Here is a 12,401-nt window from a genome sequence, read left to right on the forward strand (position 1 = left end):
AAGTATTTGCGCGGGGGGGGGGGGGGGATTTTTAGAAGTGAAAGTACAGTAGAGGACTACTGCATAATTTTTCTTTGAATTCAGGTCTTAGCTACCTTGACAAAACTAGATGATTGAAGGACTAATGAAAGCATGTATCACAAGAGACTGAAAACTGATTGATTTTTTTTCAGTGAGGCAGGCTGCTTAAAACTTATTTATATTTGATTTTTTTTACACTTATTTAACTCCAGTGTCTAATGAACATTTGGGAGAAGCGGTCTTTCCTAAGAATCAATGTCCCCATCCTTTCCATCAAGGGAGTGTTTTTCAGGCATTTGAAAGATGGTTTTATTTTCCTGAAGGGCAGCATACACCTCACCCTCTTGTAACTGTGCCATGTGGTCTTAATTTATACTTCTTTTCTGTCCTACCTCTTCCCATAATCCCTCTCAGGTAATTCCTCCCTGCTCAATATTGAGAATCTTTGGTGCTGGTCTCCATAATATTGCTATAACATACAGAGATTTAAAACAAAACAAAAAAAGCTGAGATTTGAGGTAGCAAGTAATAAAGTCTGTCTATGGCCCACTCAGCAGCTCCTTTTCACCCTTACGGAAAATATTGAATAGTGATATGAAATTCCACTGTATGCTTTAGCGACACACTGTCTTCCAAGAAGGCCACGAAACACCAGATCCAAGCTTCTTAATATTTCTTGTTTTATTTTCTTTTTTTAAAAGCCAGAAGGAATACATTTATTCTGTTGAAGGAAAAACTTAAACCCTTTTCTTCATAAGGAAGCTAAAAGGACATATGCTGTACATAATTAAAATATCTTTTGTAGGTTGTCTTAAAGCTTTTTACTTGGTTGCAAAATAACTTTTTCAGCAGAAGTTCCTGTCTCTAGCAGATTGTTAGTAGCTTATGCAAGCCTAGACACAGCATTATTTAATTTGACTTTATTGGCCTCCAGAAGTATCCCACAATGTCTCCCGTGTGTCCAATCTGACCATCACTTTCACTTCCACTACTCTGCAGGTGACCAGGAAGTAGGAAATGGGAGCCAGGAATCAACCCAGGCTCTTTTACTCTTGCCCCTCCCCCCTCCAACCACACAGATGCTGGGTCAAAATGAAATAAATCAAAATAACACTATCAAAATGAAGCATTTCAGCAGTACCAAAAAACAACTTTTCAATAGCTCTAAATTGAAGCTTTTTGGATTTTTCTTTCTGCCTCTTACATTTCGCAGGACTGGCCACTAAACTTGTAATGGCATGTGTCAGGGCAGGCTGTAGAAAAGTGATGTACAAATGCATTTGGCGGGTTGTTTTCGACTAGAGTGGGGAGTGACAACAGTGCACTCTGGGTTGATGACATCAGATACCCACTTGCGATGCACTTTTTTCCCATAACACACTGGCATGGAAACCCAGAATTCCAGGGTGGTGCAGGAACTGTGGGATAAATACTCCTAATGCACTGCTGATACTGTTGAACTTATAAAGGTAATAGGGACACACTATGTCAACTTTCTAAACGTGTGGAAACTCACGTATGACTTTATAAAATGGAGCGGTATAAAGTTGGCTTTAATAAATTCAACTTTATTTGCTAGTGTAGATGTAGCCTAACACAGTAGAGGCTCTCTCCCCCTGGCAAAATAAGGTCCATAATCCAGCACCCCACCTACAAATGTGGCAACAGATCTTCCTTGTCCACTAGTGGTAGGATTGTACCAGTGGTAATTATAAATCCTAGTTTTCCTACTGGGAAAACAAACTGTATTGCTGAGCTCCTTTCCAGTATTCCAGTAGCTGATCTGTCTTTTTCTCTCCTTTCTGACCCAAGCTCCCTTTTACTCCACCCTTCTACCTCCCACCCCAAGGGTTTCTCTCTGCATTCAGGAAAGCTTGCCTCTCCCTTCCCAACCCCAACCCCATTTCCTAAAGCCTTTGCTAATAACCTGCCTTTCTGCAGCTCTTCTCAATACCTCTCACTTGTTCTGTATTCTCCAATGAAGTGCTTGATCAGTGGGAAGCAAATGCTTTTTAATTATTACCGTTAAATTCTTGGGCACTAAGTGTATGATCTTGTTAGAGCTATCTCTTAACATGTAATGCACTCAGTCTGTATTCTAAGTAGTAGTCTTTTTTTATCTACTTAGGACCTGTATACTAAGTCCTGTTTTATTTTGATACTCCTTAAAAGATCATTTCAGGAAACAAACAAATAAAAAAAGCCTAGAGTGAAGACCCCATTTCTTATTATGTAACTAACTTTCTAATAAGGAATAATATTGTTTAAGGTCTGAAAGGGGCATCACTTTTCTAACCTTGGATCATTTGCAGTTTCACATTTTAAATTACTCACTGTTTTTAAATATTTTTCATATCTTAAAAATCACTGAAATATGTTCTTACATCTCTAGGTTATTAATATGTAAATAATTTTTGTTTGTTGTTCAGTTTTCAAGTAAATGTTCATTAACAAAAGCGACTTAATGAAGTTATTTAGTTTAGGAAGATTTTATGTTAGTTATTAAGCAGTCCTCCTCAATATCTGGCTTGTAGGTAGAACTTGCAATATCAATAAGGCAATTATTAATAAATATTTTCCTTCTGCCTTTTTCTCCTAAACTAGTTCTTTTGTAAAAAGAAAAAGCAAAATAATTATTAAAAGTAAGAATGTTTTGATCCATAAAGCCTTTTTATCTGAAGGTATAATTTTTAAAGTATTTTATAATTTGATGAAGTAGAGCTTTTTTGGTGCCATAAATTCATTTTGGGAAGGGAGAAAATAGAGACTTGAAAAATGACAGTATTCATTTAGTTTACTTTGTTCAAAGCTTTGCTTCTGATAGTAGCCCTTCTGGCCATACCACAAATCCCTGCTAATGTTAATCATAATTCATAAATAGTCCTGTGAAGCCTTGAAGAGTTAAACGAAAGCCTCTAACTAACTTAACAAATTAGTTTAAACTCAGTGTGTAAAATAAGTAAAATCACTCTGGAGCCAATCCTTTTGGAATTGTGAATATTTTTATGGGCAGTGCCATCAGTGATTTTCTGTATTACAGCTTAATAAAAAAAAATCAAATTGTCTGCAGACATATTAAAATTCATTTTCATTTAAATATTTGTGATTTAACTTAATGAACAAAATGTCTGTTTTAATTAGAATAAGTATATTTACTAGCAGTCACCTGAAACTGTGCCTCAGAAATATATTAAATATTATTCCATACAGAACTGATTAATTTTATATTTCCTTTACAACTTCCTTCATCAGTCTAAATGATGATTACAGTATTGTAAGTGCTCTTTTTGTAAACTATCACACACAGATTTTTTTCCCTCTTGCATTTCAGTTTTCCTTTTCAAGTCCACAGATTTTGTGCAGTGATTGGAGCTCATGAAATGCATACTACTTTGATCTGTGACCTTTCTGTGGTGCTAATCAGGTTCCTGATATCATTATACCTTGCTCATTAATCATATTTCCTGCAGCCCGTCAGCCAGCCAGACAGCCCAGGCCCCTGTTTTCAGCCCTGTGTTGGCAGGTTTCTGCTTTTCCAGATTATTACACTGTGATACTTTGGCTTCTCATAACCAGACCCACATCAAGCTGTGTGCTACAATTAAAGTCAGATGGTCCTCAGGTTGAACAGGGATATAGTGTTGCAGCTGTCTGTCTTCCTGGAACAGACCAGCATGAGGAACAGATGATATGTAGGTCAGTGTTTAATAACAGATTGTACACTACTGGGTCAATAGCAGGGGTTCAGAACATTAATTGACTGACAAACTTATTTAAAACTGATTCCCAACCTGTTCTGAAAATCAGTGGATGGGAAGTATTTTAAATAGAATAGATAGTCATAGAGCACAATCTTTCTGTGTATATGTTGGTGGGAGAAAGAGGAGAATGGTGGATGAATAATACTAGATTTTTTGATTGATACAGTATCACACTGTCAGCTAAATCAGTCTAATAATGTAATATAAATTCCATTTTGGAATTGTAAAATGCAGTTTTTACTAGTAAATTTATTTTCTCTTTTTATCTTGGTAGTTTGACAACAGAAAGCATGAATCAGTATTTTTTGGTAAAAGTAAGTCTTTCATCCAGGTATAAAATAAATTGTTTTTGTTCAGTTTTTTTCCCCTCACAGGTAGAATACAAATGTATCTGGCAAGTATTTTTAGGGGTTTTGAACCATTCATTAAATGCAAGAGTGTCTTAAATATGTTCTGTTTCTTCTTCGAGTGGTCCCCGTGGGTGCTCCACAATAGGTGTCGGGCTCGCCCCGGCGCCGCAGATCGGAAAATTTTCAGCAGTCTCCGTTGGGTCGCGCATGCGTCGATGCGCGCTTTCGATCACGTGCGCGATCCGGTCCCCACCAGTTCCTTCTCAACCGCCAACGGCTGCAGACGGAATCTGCTCCAGCTCCAACGCCTGCGACAGATAAAACTGTGTTTATTACTGTTAATAGTTATTAGTTGATAGTTTATTTAACACTTTTGAAGCTGTTCCGTGTTAGATGCATATATAGTAAAAAGAGAGAGAGAGAGAGAGAAGAAGAAGAAGAAAAGGGGGAGGAGAGAGGACAGAGGCGGCCGCCTTCGGCGGTCTGCTGTCCTGAAGGCCGTGAACATTATCTGTTCCAGAACTGATTAGCTGCTAAATGCCCTATTAACATTCAAAGACTTAAACGCCTGGGCAGAGATGTCTTCGCCAGGGTTTAAGAAATGTGAGTCATGCCGTGAGGCCATGCCTGCCTCAGGTGGGCATAGCAAGTGCATTCGTTGCCTCGGGGAGACCCCCATTCCACAAAAGTGTCCTAACTGCTCTAAGCTTACAGCCAGAGCCAGAAAGGACAGGGAAATGAGGCTGAAGGTGATTTTATTTGATAAGGCCCTCCAACCTGAACCATCGGAGAAGCCCCATAAAGAGGGGCCCTCAGGGTCGCACAAGAGGAAGGCGGCTTCCCTGACCACCTCTGTGCAAAAGAAAAAGAAGCTCTTCCCAGCTTGATCCTTGCTGGTAACATCTGGGAGCAGGACGAGCGGAGCACAGGGCCCTGACCTGCTGGCTGCTCATAGCGGGAAGACCGCAGCGCACAGAGCTGTGCAGGGGCCTCCGATGACTAAGCAGTTGGCACCGAGGGCTCCGCAGGCACTGGAATCGGCGGCACCGACTTCCACAGCATCAAGCCTTGCGGCACCGATGGCACCGGAACAAGGGTACCCAGCACGGGACCCAACGGTGCTGGAGGAAGCTACCCACGCGGCACCGTGCATAGCGGCACCGAGCACGGCACCAACAACGGTGCTGAACTCCCTGGCACCGGTGGGGGCGGCACCTGCTCCTCAGGGACGGAGCAAAGCAAATGCCAAAACCCGGCACCGTAGTCCATCTCCGGACATCATTGCGTTGCCGTTATCGCCTAGCCCCCCCAACCCGCCTGAGATAGACACAGCACACCGGGCAGCAACTCCAACAGCTTGCTTCAGACCTCCATCCCTGTTCCTTCAACCACCATCCCCCTGGCTTAGGCAACCTTCACCAATCTCCAGTATGGATCCCTATGAATACTATCACAGAACATCTCTGCCATTGTCAACGTCATCATGGAGGTCACACTCTTTTAGGCACAATATGTACACATTCTGATCGTGGTCCAGATCTCCATCACCGGGCCCTTGCCCCTGTTGTCATGGCCATCCTTACCAGACTGAACACCAGCACAGGGGGTCCAGATCCAGGGGTAGATCCCCACCCACACCTCGCCAACACCCTTTCATACAGTCTCACTCTGTGAGAAGAACACAGCCTTCCCAGGTGGAAATTGGTCCAGAGTCCCTGGACCTTCCTTCAGAACCCTTAAAAGATCAAGCATATGCACAAACTCAGGAACCAGAGGAATTAGAGGAGATATATCATAGCGACGCCTCTTCGTCCTCTCCAGATGAGGCGGTTGTCCCCGGGGATATCTCCCCCCGGATGACCTTAAGCAATTCCAAGAGCTGTTCAAGAGGGTAGCACACACACAGGACATTCAAATAGCAGAGGTTCAGGAGAAACATCATAAACTCCTGAAAAATTTGAGACCCCCCCAGCTTCATCCAAGATCACCATCCCACTAGATGAAGCAATTATGGAATCAGCCACCAACATATGGCAGACTCCAGCCTCCCTCCCACCTACAAATAAGAGGGCAGATAAGAAATACTTTGTTCCAGCCAAGGGCATGGAATTCCTGTTTAGCCACCCCCAGCAAAATTCCTTGGTGGTCCAATCTTCACAGCATAGATCCAAGACACCCCAATATAAATCAAGAGGATCAGATAAAGATGCGAGGAAATTAGACCTGTTCGGCAGGAAGGTCTACTCCTCCTTTACCTTATTACTGAGAATGGCAAACTATGCGGCACACCTGTCAAACCACAACTTCGACAATTACTCCAGACTTACCTCCCTCATGGATTTTCCTTCCAGAAGACAAGAAACCGGTGATCATCTGAAAGGGCTATGCGGCCTCACGCTGATCGCTGAAAGTGATCATCCAGGAGGGCTATGCGGCCTCACGAGCAGGAGTTCAGATTGCCCTGGATGTGGTGGACACGGCAGCACGCTCCACAGCCACAGCAGTGGTAATGCGTAGGGAATCGTGGCTCCAGACGTCCGGTATTCCCAGAGATCTGCAAACAAAAATCGTAGATCTTCCATTTGATAAACAAAAGTTATTCTCAGATTCAACCGACTCGGTCCTACACTCCAGCAAGGACTCGAGAGCCACACTTAGGACCCTGGGCATATATACCCCCCTGTACAGGAAGAAGAAGTTTTACCCCAAACAAAGGCGCTATGCTTATCAACCACAGCGTGCACAATATCAACGGGGCTATGACCAAGGGCGCCACCAACAGCAGCAACAATATAGGGCCCCCAGACGACGTCCCGAGCAGGGTCACGCACCCTTGGGGCAAGCCCTGAGACAGCAAGTTTGACGGGTATGTCGAGGACTGCAATATCAAGACCATCTCTCAATGCCAATCTCAGCACATGTTCCACCATCAGCTGAAACCGTTCTATTCTCAATGGCAAAACATCACGACAGACAAATGGGTACTGGAAATTATAGCCATGGGATACACGATCCCCTTCCAATCACTACCGCCACCAAAACCTTCCACCCAGTCCTTCCTCAAGGACCCCTCTCACGAGACAAGGTTAAAACAGGAGGGAGACCATCTCATGTTTATAGGGGCAGTGGAGAGAGTACTGGAACAATTCCAAGGGAAAGGTTTCTACTCACAATACTTCCTAACAGAGAAGAAGATAGGAGGCTGGAGGCCAATCCTGGACTTACGGGCCCTCAACCGACATTTGCGCAAACAGCGTTTCAGGATGACTACAATTGCGTCCATAATCACGGCACTGGACGATGGAGACTGGTTTGCAGCCCTCGACTTACAGGATGCGTACTTTCATATAACAATCCACCCGGCACACAGACGTTTTCTCCGCTTCAAAGTAGGCAGGGAGCATTTTCAATACAGAGTTCTTCCGTTCGGTCTCTCTTTGGTGCCCAGAGTTTTTACCAAAACGCTGGTGGTAGCATCAGCTTACCTACACAGGCAGGGTGTGTTCATTTTTCCATACCTGGACGACTGCCTACTGAAAGGGGTCTCAAAGGCAGAGGTCCTACGCATAATACAGATCACTACAAACACAGTCGCCTTGTTGGGCCTAGTTATCAACCTCTTGAAATCAAAGACCGAGCCCACGCAAAATATAGAGTTCATAGGGGCACGCATAGACTCCATTACATCAAGAGTATACCTGCCCGATGCCCGTTTCTGCACCATCAAATCCCTGGTACAAGTAATAACATACAGCCCCACAGTGCCAATCCTAACATGTCTACAACTGTTGGGGCACATGGCGACCACCACGTCTGTGGTACAAAATGCCAGGCTACGTATGCAAAGCCTACAGCATTGGTTGGCGAGCGTTTACAGACCAATAGTCCATACCATCCACAGAGCAGTATCGCCCACAACGGAGGCACGAAGATCGCTGGCATGGTGGACAGATCCCAAGAAATTACTGGTAGGGGTGCCCGTCCACCAACCACAAATTGCGATTTTTCTTACAACAGACACATCCCACATAGGATGGGGAGCGCACATCGGCAACATAGTAACTCAGGGGCTATGGTCCCCTGCGGAAAAGACATTGCACGTAAACATACTAGAACTCAGAACAGTGTTCAATTCGTCCAGACGCTTTCGAAAATACCTGCATGGCAAAGCAGTCGGGATCAATACCGACAACACCTCCACAATGTTTTGTATCAATCGACAAGGAGGGGCCAGATCCCGTGCGCTATGCGCGGAGGCAGTGCAGTCGTGGAACTGGTGCATTGTCAACAATATAACGCTAAAAGCGTCATACTTACCCGGTGTCCACAACGTGAAGGCGGACCAACTAAGCAGACGCTTTGCGCTCATGCACGAGTGGCAGATCCGTTCCGGTCTGCTCCGACAAGTATTTCACAAATGGGGGTTTCCCCAAATCGATTTGTTTGCCACCTACAACAACAAGAAATGCCCTCAGTACTGCTCCAGAGCAGGCATAGGACAGGGATCCTTGGGGGGCGCCTTCATGGTTCCATGGAAGGGCCCTCTGCTCTATGCGTTCGCTCCCACAACACTCATCCACAAGGTTCTAGAGAAAGCCAGAAGGGAGAGAGCATGCAGAATACTTATAGTCCCAACCTGGGACCAACAGCAATGGTTTCCTCTGCTTCTGCGCATGTCATGCCGCCCGCCACTCCCCCTACCGGTAGTGCCGGACCTTCTCACACAAGCTCAGGGGTCCATAGTGCACCCACATCCTCAAGGACTCTGCCTACAGGCATGGCTTATCCATGGCTGAGCACCTTAGAGAGCACATGTTCAGAGGGAGTAAAACAAGTCTTGGAGTGCAGTTGAAGGACTTCCACCGGAAGGACTTATGCGCAGAAGTGGAAACAATTTATCTCCTGGTGCTCTTCCAAGCAGTTAGCTCCTCTGGATGTCCCTACAACTGTAATTCTAGAATACCTGCTGGAGCTAAAACGAGACGGACTCTCCCTATCCTCACTAAAGGTCCATCTCGCAGCTATATCAACGTTTCAACACAAAGAGGAAGGGCCAACCATATTCACCCATCCTATTGTCACACTGTTCCTAAAGGGGCTGGCAAACCTGTACCCCCCTCGGAAACCGCTGTCACCGTCATGGAGTTTGGACTTGGTCCTCCACACGCTGTCGGGACCACCCTTTGAACCATTGGCCACAGTACCTCTCTGGTTACTTACCATGAAAACAACCTTCCTTCTCGCGATTACGTCAGCCCGCAGGGTGAGAGAACTTGCAGCAATAATGGCAATGCCACCCTGCACAGTATTCTCAAAGGAAGCGGTGATCTTACAATTACACCCAGCCTTCGTTCCAAAGGTTTCCTCAGAGTTCCACATTAATGAACCAATAGTATTACCCTCGTTTTATCCTAAGCCTCACAACTCCAGCAAGGAGGCACGGCTGCACCTACTAGATGTGAGGAGGGTGTTGGCCTTTTACATAGACAGAACTAAGTCCTTCCGGAAAATGGACAGACTCCTGGTGTGTCTTGCACCCAGGTTGAAAGGGGAAGGCCTATCCTCACAAAGAATTTAAAATCACATTGTATCCTGCATAAGACTGTGTTATGAGCTCTGTAAGACCCCTCTGCTAGTTCTGCCCAGGGCTCACTCCACCAGAGTGATGGCGGCATCGACGGCCTTCTTCAAAGGAATCACGTTAAAAGACATCTGCAGAGCGGCGACTTGGTCATCTTACGACACCTTTGCCAAGCATTATGCCATGCACCAGGTGTTTGATGAGGATACACGCCTGTCGACAGCAGTCCTTTCAAGGGCAAGTTGTACATAAATCGGGTACCCACCTCCTTTTTTGAGGTCACTGCTGGGTAGTCACCTACTGTGGAGCACCCACAGGGACCACTCGAAGAAGAAAGAGAAGTTACTCACTTGTGTAGTAATGATGGTTCTTCGAGATGTGTCCCCATGGGTGCTCCACTACCCACCCGTTCCTCCCCACTTCGGAGCTCTGTTTGGTGTTTTTCAGGAGCATCTGGGGTGGTTGGTCAAGGAACTGGCAGGGACCGGATCGCGCACGTGACCAAAAGCACGCAAAGGACCGGTGCGCATCGGCGCATGTGCGACCCAACGGAGACTGCTGGAAATTTTCTGATCTGCGGCGCCGGGGCAAGCCCTACACCTACTGTGGAGCACCCACAGGGACGCATCTCGAAGAACCATCGTTACTACACAAGCGAGTAACTTCTCTTTTTCCCTGATTCTGTGGAGAAGTCATAATTTTGTCTGACAACAGTGTGTTGCTATTATAATATGTTGCATCTGAAACTCAACATTATGACTTCATTTATGCATCATTATATGACAGAAGAGCTATGAGGGATCAGGGCAAAAAAAAAAAGACACATCTGAAAGTTGAATAGACTTAAGTTTTAGTTCAAAGTTCAATATTTAAGCCATTCTGTAAAATTAAGAGTAGTCATTAGTAAAATTATGAACCCGATATATATTGTGCAAAACATTTTTCAGATATTCAAACTGCTTCAAAGCTCGTTCCATATCCTTAGGAATAAAATACTGATAATAGTCAGTCAGACATTTGCAGTAATTAATGCAGGGGTGAGCAATAAGTGGCCCGTGGGTTGGACATGGTTCTCCTGATAGGCAGCCAGATGCTTCATTTACATGAGCATCTGCAGGTATGACCACTCACAGCTTCTGTTGGCTTCAGTTTGCCGTTCCTGGACAATGGGGGATATGGAAAGCAGTGCAGGCCAGGCCACAACTTCCCATAGCTCACACTGGCCAGGAACAGTGAACTGTAGCCGACAGGAGCGGCAAGATGCCCAAGTAAATAAGCATCTGGTGGCCCACCGGGGCTAACTCTAGCAAACTGCGCCTGATTCGTGGACTCTTTATTATCCGCTCTAGACTTTAAGCCAAACATTAGTGTCTAAAATATTTTAAAATGTTTTCTTCAGGGTAGGTGAGGTAGGGTATTTTATTAAACCTACATTTATTGATGAGGGAGACAGGTTTTCAAGCTTGAAAGAGCTTATTCTGGCCTAGAAAAGATAATCAGAGGGTCACAGTTAAATACAAGATGGGACCGATTGTTAAGCACAAGAGGTTAATGCGTATTGTAACACAGGGTTCTTTTTCTGACAAAACCTACAGACAAGGCTGTCTCCAGAAGGGTGTGGGGCCTGGGTCAACACCCCCCACAGAGCCCAGTGCAAAAACTTCACCGTAGGTCCAGTCCCCCTCTCTGCCCACTTCCCACCCCTCCCCTGCCCCTACCTTGAGGAATGTACCTACCTTGAGGAATGTAAGTTGGGGTATCATGGGTGGCCTGGTGTGGGATGCACTCACCAAGGGGGTGGAAGCTAGAATGGCCCAGCAGCCTGTGTTGTGCTGCCCTGCTGCCCTCTCCCAGACTGCTTCATTCTGTTTCAGCATGGTGGTGGGAAGTGGAGTGCCCTGATTCCTGCCACTGTGGTGAAACCAAGTGCAGCAAGCTGGGAGAGGGCAGCAAGGCAGAGCAGAGCAGGCTGCTGTGCCGCTCTGGCTCCTGCTGCCCTATTGAGTGTGGGAGGGGAAAGCCACCTCCTGCTGCCACCCTGCACCAAGCCCCTCCACCCAGGTAAACCTGTGAACCGCCCTGGAACTCATCTGTAGGACAGGTGGGATGGCCACCCCAAACTGCCCCACAGAGATCAACACCCCCACACAACACACTTTCAGGATCCATGGGTTCTATGCATTCCTATCACAATATGTGCTGTAAATCATCCAGTACATTAGTATCCCAAAAACAGGTGGGTGGGTGAAACCAGATAATCACTATGTTTTAGAATGACCTCACACTCAAAAATCATAAAAGGCAAAAATATCCTGTCACTTGCGACAAACACTTTTCACAAAATGATCAATCCGTATCTGACATATTAGCCCTCATCCTCAAAGATAACCTGCACAACGTCAAAAGGCAAGCATGGGAACATAAATTCTTAAAATTGGCTAGACTCTAAGGACTTGACTACTCTTGAAATTCTACCATGCTTCTTTATAGACATTACATATGCTGAAAGGAGGTGTTCTCTTGCCAGTATAGGTATTCCATCCCCACAAGGAAAGGTAGAGGCTGAAACTCTCTAAACTAGTCCAGAAACATCTGTGGTCTGGTAGGACCATGGATGTTGCCGGCCCAGAGGGTCCTGGTGGAGGGCTGGTGGCTGGGAGCCCTGCAGGACCAGGAGTCTTGCCAGCG

The 12,401-nt window shown here is 45.4% G+C and overlaps 1 protein-coding gene across 8 annotated transcripts in view; it reads left to right on the plus strand.

The window, feature by feature from the left end:
* The window catches only part of LRBA (LPS responsive beige-like anchor protein), a 657,226-nt gene that overhangs the window by 496,069 nt on the left and 148,756 nt on the right, over positions 1–12,401 (plus strand). The window lies entirely within an intron of this gene.

Source organism: Carettochelys insculpta, chromosome 4 (genome assembly GCF_033958435.1).
Source record: "Carettochelys insculpta isolate YL-2023 chromosome 4, ASM3395843v1, whole genome shotgun sequence".
In the NCBI taxonomy this organism is placed as follows: domain Eukaryota; kingdom Metazoa; phylum Chordata; order Testudines; family Carettochelyidae; genus Carettochelys; species Carettochelys insculpta.